This window comes from Crocuta crocuta, unplaced genomic scaffold (genome assembly GCF_008692635.1).
Source record: "Crocuta crocuta isolate KB4526 unplaced genomic scaffold, BGI_CrCroc_1.0 scaffold172, whole genome shotgun sequence".
In the NCBI taxonomy this organism is placed as follows: domain Eukaryota; kingdom Metazoa; phylum Chordata; class Mammalia; order Carnivora; family Hyaenidae; genus Crocuta; species Crocuta crocuta.
In genome coordinates, this window is record NW_027528872.1 from 3,692,318 (window position 1) to 3,704,812 (window position 12,495).

At 38.8% G+C, this 12,495-nt stretch overlaps 1 non-coding gene across 1 annotated transcript; it reads right to left on the reverse strand.

Moving 5' to 3' along the window:
* Positions 1 to 12,180: 12,180 nt before the first annotated feature.
* On the reverse strand, positions 12,181 to 12,287 carry LOC144225423 (U6 spliceosomal RNA). The gene has a single exon (XR_013333297.1). It is a non-coding gene; the product is annotated as a U6 spliceosomal RNA (small nuclear RNA).
* Between the last annotated feature and the right edge of the window lie 208 nt (positions 12,288 to 12,495).

Sequence of the window (12,495 nt, forward strand, 5' to 3'; positions counted from 1 at the left end):
GCACTGACCAGTGCGATAGAGTAGCCGAAAGGCCAACAACAGAGTGCATGCACCCAAAACACTTCCCAAGTGTCAGGTCCTGGACAGGGTGCGATCCCTTTTTAAAAGAGTACCCTTAGGTGCAAGTCACATAACAAGCTTTTAAAATACACAAAAGCCAGAAACTTAGCCAAAATGACAAAATGGAGAAATTCTCCCCAAAAGAAGATTCAGGAAGAAATCACAAGAGAATTGCTCAAGACAGATATAAATAATATATCTGTACAGGAATATAGAATAACAGTTATAAGACTAATAGCTGGCCTTGAAAAAAGCATAGGAGATGGCAGAGAAACTCCTGCTGCACAGATCAAAGACCTGAGAACAGTCACGATGAATTAAAAAATGCTATAATTGAGGTGCATAATAAACTAGACACAGTGACAGCGAGGATGGAAGAAGAGAATAGGTGAAATAGAAGATAAAATTATGGAAACTGATGAAGCCAAAAAAGAGGGAAAGGAAATTACCAGATCACGAGGGGGAGAATTAGAGAACTAAGTGATTCCATGAAATGAAACCATATCCATATCTTAGGATTTCCAAAAGAGGAAGAGTGAGAGAAAGGGGCAGAAGTCTTATTTGAACAAATTATAGCTGAGAACTTCCCTAATCTGGGAAAGGAAACAGACATTTGAGTCCAAGCGACACAGAGTACTCCCTTCAAAGTTAACAAAAACAGGTCAACACCACAACATAATAGTGAAACTGACAAAATACAAAGAGAATTCTGAAAGCAGCTAGGGACAAACGGTCCTTAACCTATAAGAGTAGTAGCCAGAAAGGAGTGGGAAGAAATATTCAATATGCTGACTAGGAAAAATATGCAGCCAAGAATCCTTTATCCAGCAAGGCTGTCATTCAGAATAGAGGAGAGAGAAAGGCTTTCCCGGACAAAAACTAAATCAATTCATGACCACTAAACCAGCTCTGCAAGCGATTGTAAGGGAACTCTGTGAGTGGAAAGCAGCAAAGACTACAAAGGACCAGAAACATCACCACAAACACAAAACTTACAGATAACACAATGGCACTAAATTCATAGATTTCAATTATCACTCTGAAAGTAAGTGAACTAAATGCCTCCATCAAAAGACATAGAGTATCAGAATGGATAAAAAACAACAAGATCCATCTAAATGCTGCCTATGAGAGACTTATTTTAGACCTCAGGACACCTGCAGGTTGAAAGTGAGGGGATGGAGAACCATCTATCATGCTAATGGATGTCAAAAGAAAGCCAGAGTAGCCATATTTGTATCAGACAAACTAGATTTTAAAACAAAGATAGTAACAAGAGATGAAGAAGGGCACTTTATCGTAATTAAAGGGTCTCTCCATCAAGAAGAGCTAACAATTGTAAATATTTATGCCCCCAATGTGAACACCCTAATATATAAATCAATCACAAACATAAACTCATCAATAATAATACCATTATAGTAGGGGATGTTAACATCCCCACTTACAGCAATGGACAGATCATCTAGACAGAAAATCAACAGGAAACAATGACTTTGAATGACACACTAGACCACATGAAGTTAACATATATATTCAGAACATTTCATCCTAAAGCAGCAGAATACACATTCTTCTCCAGTGCACATGGAACGTTCTCCAGAATAGATCACATAGTGGGACACAAATCAGCCCTCAACAAGTACGAAAGGATTGAGATCATACCGTGCATATTTTCAGACCATGATGCTATGAAACTCTAAATCAACCACAAGAAAAAATTTGGAAAGCTCCCAAATACATGGAAGCTAGAGAACATCCTACTAAAGAATGAATGAGTAAATCAGAAAATTAAAGAAGAAATTTTAAAAATACATGGAAGAAAATGAAAATGAAAACATGACAGTCCAAACCCTTTGAAATGCAACAAAGGCAGTCCTAAGAGGACTAATACACTGCAATTCAGGCCTATCTCAAGAAACAAGAAAGGTCCCAAATACACAATCTAAACTTACACCTAAAGGACCTAGAAAGGCAGCAGTAAATAAACCCAAAGCCAATAGAAGAATGGAAATTATAAAGATTACATCATAAATGAACGATATACATTCATTTACCCAAATCAATGAATCTAAGAGCTGGTTTTTTGAAAGAACAAACAAAATTGATAAACCCCGACCAGATTTCACAAAAACTAAAGAGAGAGGACCCAAATAGATAAAATCACGAATGAAGGAGGAGAGATCACAACCAACACCACAGAAATACAAACAATTATTAGAGAATACTGTGAAAATTTTTATGGCAACAAACTGGACAATCTGGAAGAAATGGACAAATTCCTAGATACTCACACACTACCAAAACTCAAACGGGAAAAAATAGAAAATTTGAACAGACCCATAACCAAGGACAAAATTGAATCAATTATCAAAAACCTCCTAACAAATAAGAGTCCAGAGCCAGATGGCTTTCCTGGGAATTCTGCCAGACATTTAAAGCAGATTTAATACCTATTCTGCTCAAACTGTTCAAAAAAAAAAAAATAGAAATGAAAGGAAAGTTTCCAAACTCATTCTATGAAGCCAGTATTACCTTGATTCCAAAACCTGACAAAGACCCTACTAAAAAGGAGAATTGCAGGCCAATATCCCTGATGAAACTGGAGGGAAAAATTCTCAACAAGATACTAGCAAATCGAATTCAACAGTACTTTAAAAGACTTATTCACTATGATAAAGCGGGATTCATTCCTGGGATGCAGGGCTGGTTCAGTATTCACACATCAATAAACATGATACACCACATTAATAGAAGAAAGGATAAGAACCATATGATCTTGGGGGTGCCTAGGTGACTCAGTTAAGTGGCCGACTCTTGATTTCACCTCTGGTCATGATTTCATGGTCTGTGAGTTAGAGCCCCATGTTGGGCCCTGCACTCACTACATGGAGACTGCTTCTGATCTTCAGATATTCTGTCTCCCTATTTCTAGCCTTCCCCTGCTCATTCTCTCTCTCTCTCTCTCTCTCTCTCTCTCTCTCTCTCTCTCTCTCTCTCTCTCTGTCTCTCTCAAAAATAAACATTAAAAGAAGAACCATATGATCCTGTCAATAGATGCAGAAAAAGTATTTGACAAAATACAGCATCCTTAATATAAAAGCTCAAGAGAGTCGGGATAGAAGATGTTAGATACCCTAACATCATAAAAGCCATATATGAAAGGCCCACAGCTAATGTCATCCTCAAGTAGGAAAAACTGAGAGCTTTTCCCCTTGAGATCAGGAACACGACAGAGATGTCCACTCTCACCACTGTTGTTCAACATAGTGTTGGAAGTCCTAGCCTCCACAAACAGACAACAAAACAAAATAAAAGGCAGCCAAATTGGCAAAGAAGTCAAACTTTCACTCTGTAGATGATGTAATACTCTACATGGAAAGCCTGGAAGATGACTCCAAAAAACTGCTAGAGCTGACACTTGAATTCAGCAAAGTCACAGGATATAAAGTCAAAGTACAGAAATCGGTTGCATTTCTATACACCAATAATGAGGCAACAGAAAGAGATATCAAGGAATAGATCCCATTTACAATTGCACCAAAACCCATAAAATACCTAGGAATAAACCTAACCAAAGATGTAAAAGATCTGTACACTGAAAACTATAGAAACTATGAAAGAAATTAGACACAAAGAAATGGAAAAACATTCCATGTTAATGGATTGGAAGAACAAATATTGTTAAAATGTCAATATTAACCAAAACAATCTACACATTCAACGCAATCCTAATCAAAACAGGATTAGCATTCTCCACAGAGCTAGAACAAACAATTCTGAAATTTATATGGAATACCAATAGCCAAAGTAATATTAAAAAAGAAAACCAAAGTTGGAGGCATCACAATCCTGGACTTTAACCTATATTACAGAGCTGTAATCAACAAGACATTATGGTACTGGCACAAGAACAGACACATAGATCAATGGAATTGAACAGAGATCCCAGAAATGGACCCATAAATATATGGCAAACTAATTTTGACAAAGCATGAAAGAGTTTCCAGTGGATAAAAGACAGTCTCTTCAGCAAATTGTGCTGGAAGAACTGGACAATAACATGCAGAAGGATGAAACTGGACCACTTTCATACACCATACTCAAAAATAAACTCAAAATGGATGAAAGACCTAAATGTGAGACAGGAAGCCATCAAAACCCTAAAGGAGAAAACAGGCAGCAACCTCTTTGACCTTGGCCACAGCAACTTCTTACTTGACATGTCTCCAGAGACAAGGGAAATAAAAGCAAAAATGAACTATTGGGACTCATCAAGATAAAAGCTTCTGGGGGCGCCTGGGTGGCTTGGTCCATTAAGTGTCTGACTTTGGCTCAGGTGATGATCTCACAGTTCCTGGGTTCGAGCCCTGTATCGGGCTCTGTGCTGACAGCTTGGAGCCTGGAGCCTGCTTCAAGTTCTGTCTCCCTCCCTCTCTCTCTGCCCCTCCCCCACTCATGCTCTCTCTTTCTCTCAAAAATAAATAAACATTAAAAATTTTAAAAAAAATAAAAAATTCTCCACAGCAAAGAAAACAATCAATGAAACTAAAAGGCAATCAATGGAATGGGAGAAGATATTTGCAAATGCCATATTGAATAAAGGATTAGTATCCCAAATCTGTAATGAACTTAACAAATTCGGGGGACCTGGGCAGCTCAGTCAGTTAAGCATCCAACTTTTGATTTCGTCTCAGGTCATGGTCTCATGGTTTATGGGATTGAGCCCTGCAATGGGCTCTGCACTGACAGCTTGGAGCCTGCTTGGGATTCTCTGTCTCTCCCTCTCTCTGCTCACTCTCTCCATATATTTCTGTCTTTCAAAATGAATGAACATTTATTTAAGAGCTTACCAAACTCAACACCCAAGAAACAAATAATCCAGTGAAGAAATGGGCAGAAGACATGAATAGACACTTTTCCAAAGAAGACATCCTGATGGCCGACACATGGAAAGATGCTCATTGCTCATCATCAGGGAAATACAAATCAAAACCACAAATGAGATACCACCTCACACCAATCATAATGGCTAAAATTAACAACTCAGGAAACAACAGATGTTGATGAGGATGAAGAGAAAGGGGATTCCTATTGCTCTGTTGGTGAGAATGCAAACTGGTACAGCCACTCTGGAAAACAGTGTGGAGATTCCTCAAAAAGTTAACAATAGAACTACCCTCCAACACAGCAATTATACTACTAGGAATTTATCTAAGGGATAGAAAAATGCTGATTCCAAGGGGTGCATGCACTGCAGTATTTATAGCAGCACTATCAACTGCCGGGAGCGGCACTGGCCTCTCTGGATGGCAGTCACAGCAAGGAAATGGCAGTGTTTGCAGCTCCTGCCATGAGAAATGAAAACTGGTATCTCCTTCTACTACTACTGGCTCATGTTGGATATAAGCCTGCTGGTATTGACTAGGCCTCACAATATTCCATATCAGACCCATATTCTGAACACAGATACCCCATAAGGAAAAGCATATTTCTGCCTTTGCAAGAGAGATTTTAGATGAAAGCTCTATGGATGATTGTCAAAAGGCTCTTCCTATGGGCCTTGCAGATCCAAGACTTAAGGGGTTAAGAACACAAGAGTTACAATTGAGCCTGGCCCTGAGACAAAGAGCCTATTTCAGGGCAGAACATAGTTACTACATATATCTTTGCTAATTAGTGAAGCATAGCAGTCCCTTCCTCAAGGCCTACATTCCACAAACACCCTCCCTTATACTGGCAGCTGGGATGAAGATAGATGAGAGTAGCTAAAACATAAACCCAAGTGCAAGATGGACACATTTAGGGCCCTCATGATGGTTTCCACACACAAACCAATTCAGAAACATTCATCCTCTTGAGATCCAGACAGAATGACTGCTAACTTATCTATATACAACTTAACCAATATATTATCCTGTTTTTCACTAACAGCATCCTGTTAATTCCTTGGTTGTAAATTCACTATGACTGAGATAATTCTGCAGAATATCAAAAACTTGTTATCGCAAAAGGCCTCCCATTGTAGAAGTTCCTTTCTCTGACTTCATGTTGTTGCTGAACCTTTAAATAAAGACACCAACACCGACAGGACAGAGATGCCTGCCTGGTGATCAGAAAGAATCTTGGGGCTCTCTCATTCTCTTTTGCCAACACCGTCCATCCTTCAGGGACCCCTGGACCTGTCGGAGCTGGCACGGCTTCCAACAATCAACAATAGCTAAATTATGGAAAGAGCCCAACTGCCCATCAACTGATGAATGGATTAAGAAGATGTGGTGTATTTATACATATATACAATGGAATACTACTCAGTGATGAAAAAGAATGAAATCTTGACATTTGGAACAATGTGGATAGAACTGGAGGGAATTATGCTAAGTGAAATAAGTCAATACAGAGAAAGACAAATATCATACGCTTTCACTCATATATGGAATGAGAAACTTAACAGATTAACATAGGGGAAGGGAAGGAGAATTAGATAAGAACAGGGAGGCAAACCATAAAAGACTTAAATACAGAGAACAAACTGAGGGTTGATGTAGGAAGTGTGGGTGGGGTGGGTTAAATGGGTGACTGGGATTAAGGAGGATACTTTTGGGGTTGAGCACTGGGTGTCGTATGTAAGAGATGAATCACTGGATTCTAGTCCAGAAGCCAAGACTACACTGTATGTTAACTAACTTGAAAAACTAACAACAAAAAAGGTAAGTGTTATCTAGAACTGGTTCAAAAGGAAAATGGTTTTATTCCTGGGGGAACCGAGTGGTGACCTAAAGAATGTGTAAAGTGGGAGAAAAATAGCAGTTGATGGGGATTAGAAAATACTTGCTAGGGACATAAAGGGCCGGTGGTCTGCACATCCTATTCCATCCCTGGCCATCAGGGACATCCACCCCTCTATCACTGGTACACAGTCAGGGCTATTTCACATCTGAAACATTTACAGTTGAGGTCTCCACCCTTCACCAAGAACTTTCATAAGTTTTAAAAACTTTATAGTTAAAAAAAAAAGTCAAATTGCATTTAAAAGGCTTCTAATGAAAAACAGCAGCCCCGTGCCCCATCCCTGCTCACTCACTAGTGAAACCACTTTAAACCCTTCCCATGGTTTCTTCTGATACCCTTGTTCATTTGTACATGCTGCCACTTGTTACAGCGCTGTCAGCGTGACCCACCAACTTCCTGGAGCTCTCGTATAACCTCTCCATCCTCTTCAGCGGGTCATGTTCACAGCAGTTCATTGCTTCAATCATTAGTTTCATTATTATGGCTCCGTAGATCCAAAGTCCTTACCAGGGCTGATAAGGCCTACATGATCCTGAGCTATCTCTTTGGCCCCTCCTATCCCCTCCAGCCACGCAACACGCGGTCCCTTCCAGACTGCCTTCCACTTCCAAGCACAGACCCCCCTCCTGCTTCTGGGCTTGGGCTGTGTGTTCTTTCTAGCAGTTCCCCACAGAGAGTTAACAGGTCTTTCCTTCATTTTCTTCAGGTATCTCTTTAAATGTTACTTTATTCCTGACTACTTTGTGTAAAGAAGCAGGCATGTCCCATTTTCCAATTCAGGTAGACTAGCTCTTCTCCTTCTCTCTCTCTCCTTCCTTTTCTCCTTTTCCTCCTCCTCCTCCTCTTTTTTTCTTTTTTTTTTTTTTAAAGAATTCATTGTATGTTTGTTATTTACAGTTAATCATTACCTACCAAATGCTATCCAGTATATGTCTACATTTTCTTTAAGGCACGCATGGATCATTAGCTGATATTGCATATTGATTTTCATTTTAGTATCCAGCTCTATTCACTAGAATGTAAACTCCCTGAAAGTAGGGATTTGATCTGTTTTGTTGCTGCAGGTGGCTCAGTGCTTACAGCAGGTCCTGACTTGGTAAGCACTCAAATATCGAACAAATACGTGCTCATCCAAGTATCATATTATGAGTTATGTTTTCACCATTGCTATTTTATTCTGGAATTAATATTTGCCTTGTTTTTCATTTGTTTACTTTCCGATGTACCTAATCCTTTCTTACAAGCCCCTTTATCCTTCTCCAAAACTGGACTGGTTGTCTATCATCCTGGGGCATTTGGCACCATCTTTTATTTTTATTTATTTATTTATTTTTGGCACCATCTTTTTTTTTTAATAGTTTATTGTCAAATTAGTTTCCACATAACACTCAGTGCTCATCCCCACAAGTGTTCTCCTCCATGCCCATCCCCCCCCCCCCCCACATCCATCAGTCCTCAGTTTTTGTCAGCATTCAAGAGTCTCTCATGGTTTGCTTCTCTCCCTTTCCCCCACCATTTCCGCCCTTCTTCTCCCCCTTGTTCCTCCGTCAAGTTCCTCCTAATCCTCCTATACGTGCAAACATGTGATATTTGTCCTTCTCTGCCTGACTTATTTCGCTCAGCATAACACCCTCAAGGTCCATCCATGTTGCTACACATGGCCAGATTTCATTGTTTCTCATTGCCATGTAGTATTCCATGGTATAGATAAACCACATCTTCTTGATCCATTCGTCCGTTGATGGACACTTAGGCTCTTTCCATGTTTTAGCTATTGTGGAGAGTGCTGCTATGAACATTGGGGTACATGTGCTCCTATGCATCAGCATTTCTGTATCCCTTGGGTAAATTCCTAGCAGTGCTATTGCTGGGTCCTAGGGGAGTTCTATTGTTAGTTTCCTGAGGAACCTCCACACTGTTTTCCAGATGGGCTGTACCAGTTTACATTCCCACCAACAGTGTAGGAGGGTTGGCACCATCTTTTAAATTCCCTTTGCTTTTTCCTGTTTTTGACTCCCTGTTTCTTGGATGCCATTTATTCTTTTTTCCTGGTTTATTTGCATTAATATGCCTCTAGTTATTCCCCAAAATATGAACAAAAGGTAGACTTTTTGAGAATTTGCATGGTTAAAAATGTCTGCATTTTTAAGTAATCAAAACGGGTTTACTCAATCTATTCATATTCATTGTAATTATTATTTTTTTCTAATATTTTTATTTATTTCTAGGAGGGAGGGAGAGAGAGGGAGAGCGTGAGCAGGGGAGGGTCAGAGAGAGAGGGAGATACAGACTCTGAAATAGGCTCCAGGCTCTGAGCTGGCAGTCAGCACAGAGCCCAACGCGGAGCTCGAACCCACCAACCGCGAGATCATGACCTAAGCGAAAGTCGGACGCTTAACCGACTAAGCCACCCAGGCGCCCCCATATTCATTGTAATTATTAATGTGGTTACATTTTGCTTCTTGTTTTCTATGTCTCTTTTATGCTTTTTCAAAAAGACTATTTTTTTAGAGCTCTAAACAGCAACAAAATTGAGAGTTAGGTGCAGAGTTTTCCCTATGCGTTTTGCCTGCACACATGCATAGTCTCCCCCATTGTTGATATCATTCACCAAAATGGTGCTTTTTGTTTTTAAACCAAGGATGAGTCCTCACTGACACATCATAATTGCCCAACATCCATAATTTACCTTAGGGTTCACTCCTGATGTTGTGAATTCTATGGGTTTGGACAAAATCATAACGACATGTGTCCATCATAAATCTCAGAGTATTTTTACTGCCCTAAAAATTCTCTGTGCTTTGCCTGTTCATTTCTACCCTTCCCCTACCTCTGACACCACCCCTTTTTATTATCTCCATTGTTTTGCTTTTTCCAGAATGTCAAATATTGGAATTATACAGTATGTAGCCTCTTCAGATTGGCTTCTCTCACTTGGTAACATGCACTTTAGTTTCCTCTGAGTCTTTTCATGGCTTCATAGCTCATTTCTATTTAGCACTGAATAATATTCCATTGTCTAGATGTACCACAGTTTATTTATACATTCAACTACTAAAGGACATCTTGGTTGCTTCCAAGATTTTAGAATTATGAATAAAGCTGTTATAAACATCTGTGTGCAAGTTTTTGTGTGGACGTTAGTTTTTATCTCCTGTGGGTAAACACCAAGGAGCAAGATTGCTGGACTGTATGGTAAGAGTGTGTTTTGCAGGAATTGCCAAACTATCTTCCAAACAACTGTACCATTTTGCATTCTCACTAGCAATATATGAGCGTTTCTGTTGCTCCACACCCTCACCAGCATTTGGTGTCGTCAGTGTTCCAGAATCTGGCCATTCTAAGAAGTATGTTGTGCTGTCTCATCATTTTCATTTTCATTTCCCTGAAGATGTACTATGATGTGGAGGCTTTTTTCATGTGCTTATTTGCATGTCTTAGGTAAAGTGTCTGTCAAGGTATTTGGCCCATTAAAATTTTTTTCTTAAGTTTTAGCTTATTTTGGGTAACGGTCCTTTATCAAGATGTGTCCTTTTGCAAATATTTTCTCCCAGTCTGTGGGCTGTCTTCTAATTTTCTTGATTTTTCTCTTTTGCAGAGCAGTAGTTTTTAATATTAATGAAGTCCAACTTCTCAGTTATTTCTTTCATGGATAATTTCTTTGGTGCTGTTAATCTAAAAAAAATCACCATACACAAGGTCATCTAGGTTTTCTCTTCTAGGAATTTTATAGTTTTGCATTTTACATTTAGATTTATGGTCCATTTAGTTGAAATAAAATTAATTTTTGTGATGGGTGTAAGGTCTGTGTCTAGATTAATTTTTTTGCAAGTGGATATCCAGTTGTTCCAGCACCATTTATTGAACAGACAATCTTTGCTCCGTTGTGTTGCTTTTGTTCCTTTGTCAAAGGTTAGTTGATCAAGGTCTATTTCTGGGCCCCATATTCTTTTTCATTGATCTATTTAATCTATTTCTTTGCCAATACCACATTCTCCTCCTGATCACTATAGCTTTAACATAAGCTTGAAGTTGGGTAGCATGAGTCCTTTGACTGTTCTTCAGTATTTTGTTGGCTATTCTGGATCTTTTGCCTTTCCATATAAATTTAGAATCAATTTGTCAATATCCATGAGATAACTTTCTTGGATCTTGACTGAGATTGCATTTAATCTATAGATCTAGTGGGGAAGAACTGACATTTTGAGAATAGTGTCTTCCTGTTCATGAACATGGAATAGCTTTCCATTTATTTAGTTCTTTGGTTTCATTCATCAGAGTTTTGTGGTTTTCCTCTCCTTATTTTGTTAGCTTTATCCTTAAGTATTTCTTTTTAAAAATTTTTTAAAATGTTTGTTTATTTATTTATTTATTTATTTTTACAAATAGTTTATTGTCAAATTAGTTTCCACATAACACTCAGTGCTCATCCCCAAAATGTTTATTTATTTATTTTTGAAAGAGAGAGGGGACAGAGCATGAGCAGAAAGGGGCAGAGAGAGAGGGAGGCATAGAATCCGAAGCAAGCTCCAGGCTCTGAGCTGTCAGCACAGAGCCTGATGCAGGGCTGAAACTCACAAACTGCAAGACTATGACCTAAGCCAAAGTCGGATGCCTAACTGACTGAGCCACCCAGGTGCCCCAAGTTTTGGGGGTGCTAATGTAAATGTTGTATTTTTAACTTCAAATTCCACTTGTTCTCTCAGACCTTTTTTTGTTCCTCTGTTCCTTGTTCACTGCTGTCTTTTGTGTATAAATTTTTTTTAAATGTTTGTTTATTTTTGGGAGAGAGAACATGAGTGAGAGAGGGACAGAGAGGGAGAGGGAGACACAGAATTCCAAGCAGGCTCCCGGCTCTGAGCTGTCAGCACAGAGCCTGGTGCCGTGCTTGAACTCATGGACTGTGAGATCATGACCTGAACCAAAGTTGAACTCTCAACTAACTGAGCCACCCAGGTGCCGCTAATGTACTACTCTAATTCCTCCTTTCGTTTTTTTAGCTATGGTTTTGAAGCCTTTTTTTGTTTTTTAGTGCTTGCTCTAGGAATTACAGTCTGCATCACTATCTACATTTGGTTAATTTTAATTTAATTCTGATAAAATATAGCTGCTTTGTTAATTTATAGTTCGTGCCACTGTTGATATACATATCAACAATCAATGTATTAAATATAAGTATATACTATCTATATTATAAACCAACAGTGTTGCAATTAGCACTTTAAACAGCCTTTTAAAAAACTTTTTAATTAGTTTTGAATTTTAATTCCAGTTTAGTTAACATACATGTTATATTAGTTTTAGGTGGACAACATAGTGATGCAACAAAAAAGTATGGAACACTTCACAAATTTGCGTGTCATCCTTGTGCAAGGGCCACATTCATCTTCTCTGTATCGTTCCCATTTCAGTATGTTTGCTGCTGAAGTGAGCACTGAATAGTCTTACACTTTTCAGGAAATAGAGACAGATAGTCTTTTATATTTACTTACATATTTGCCATTTCTAGTGCACTTCATTCCTTCCTGTGCATTTGAATAACCTAATCTCATTTAGTTCCAGCATGAAGGATATCCTTTAATATTTCTTATAAAGCAGTTCTGTTACCAATGAATTCTTTCAGTTTTGCATATCTGGAAATAT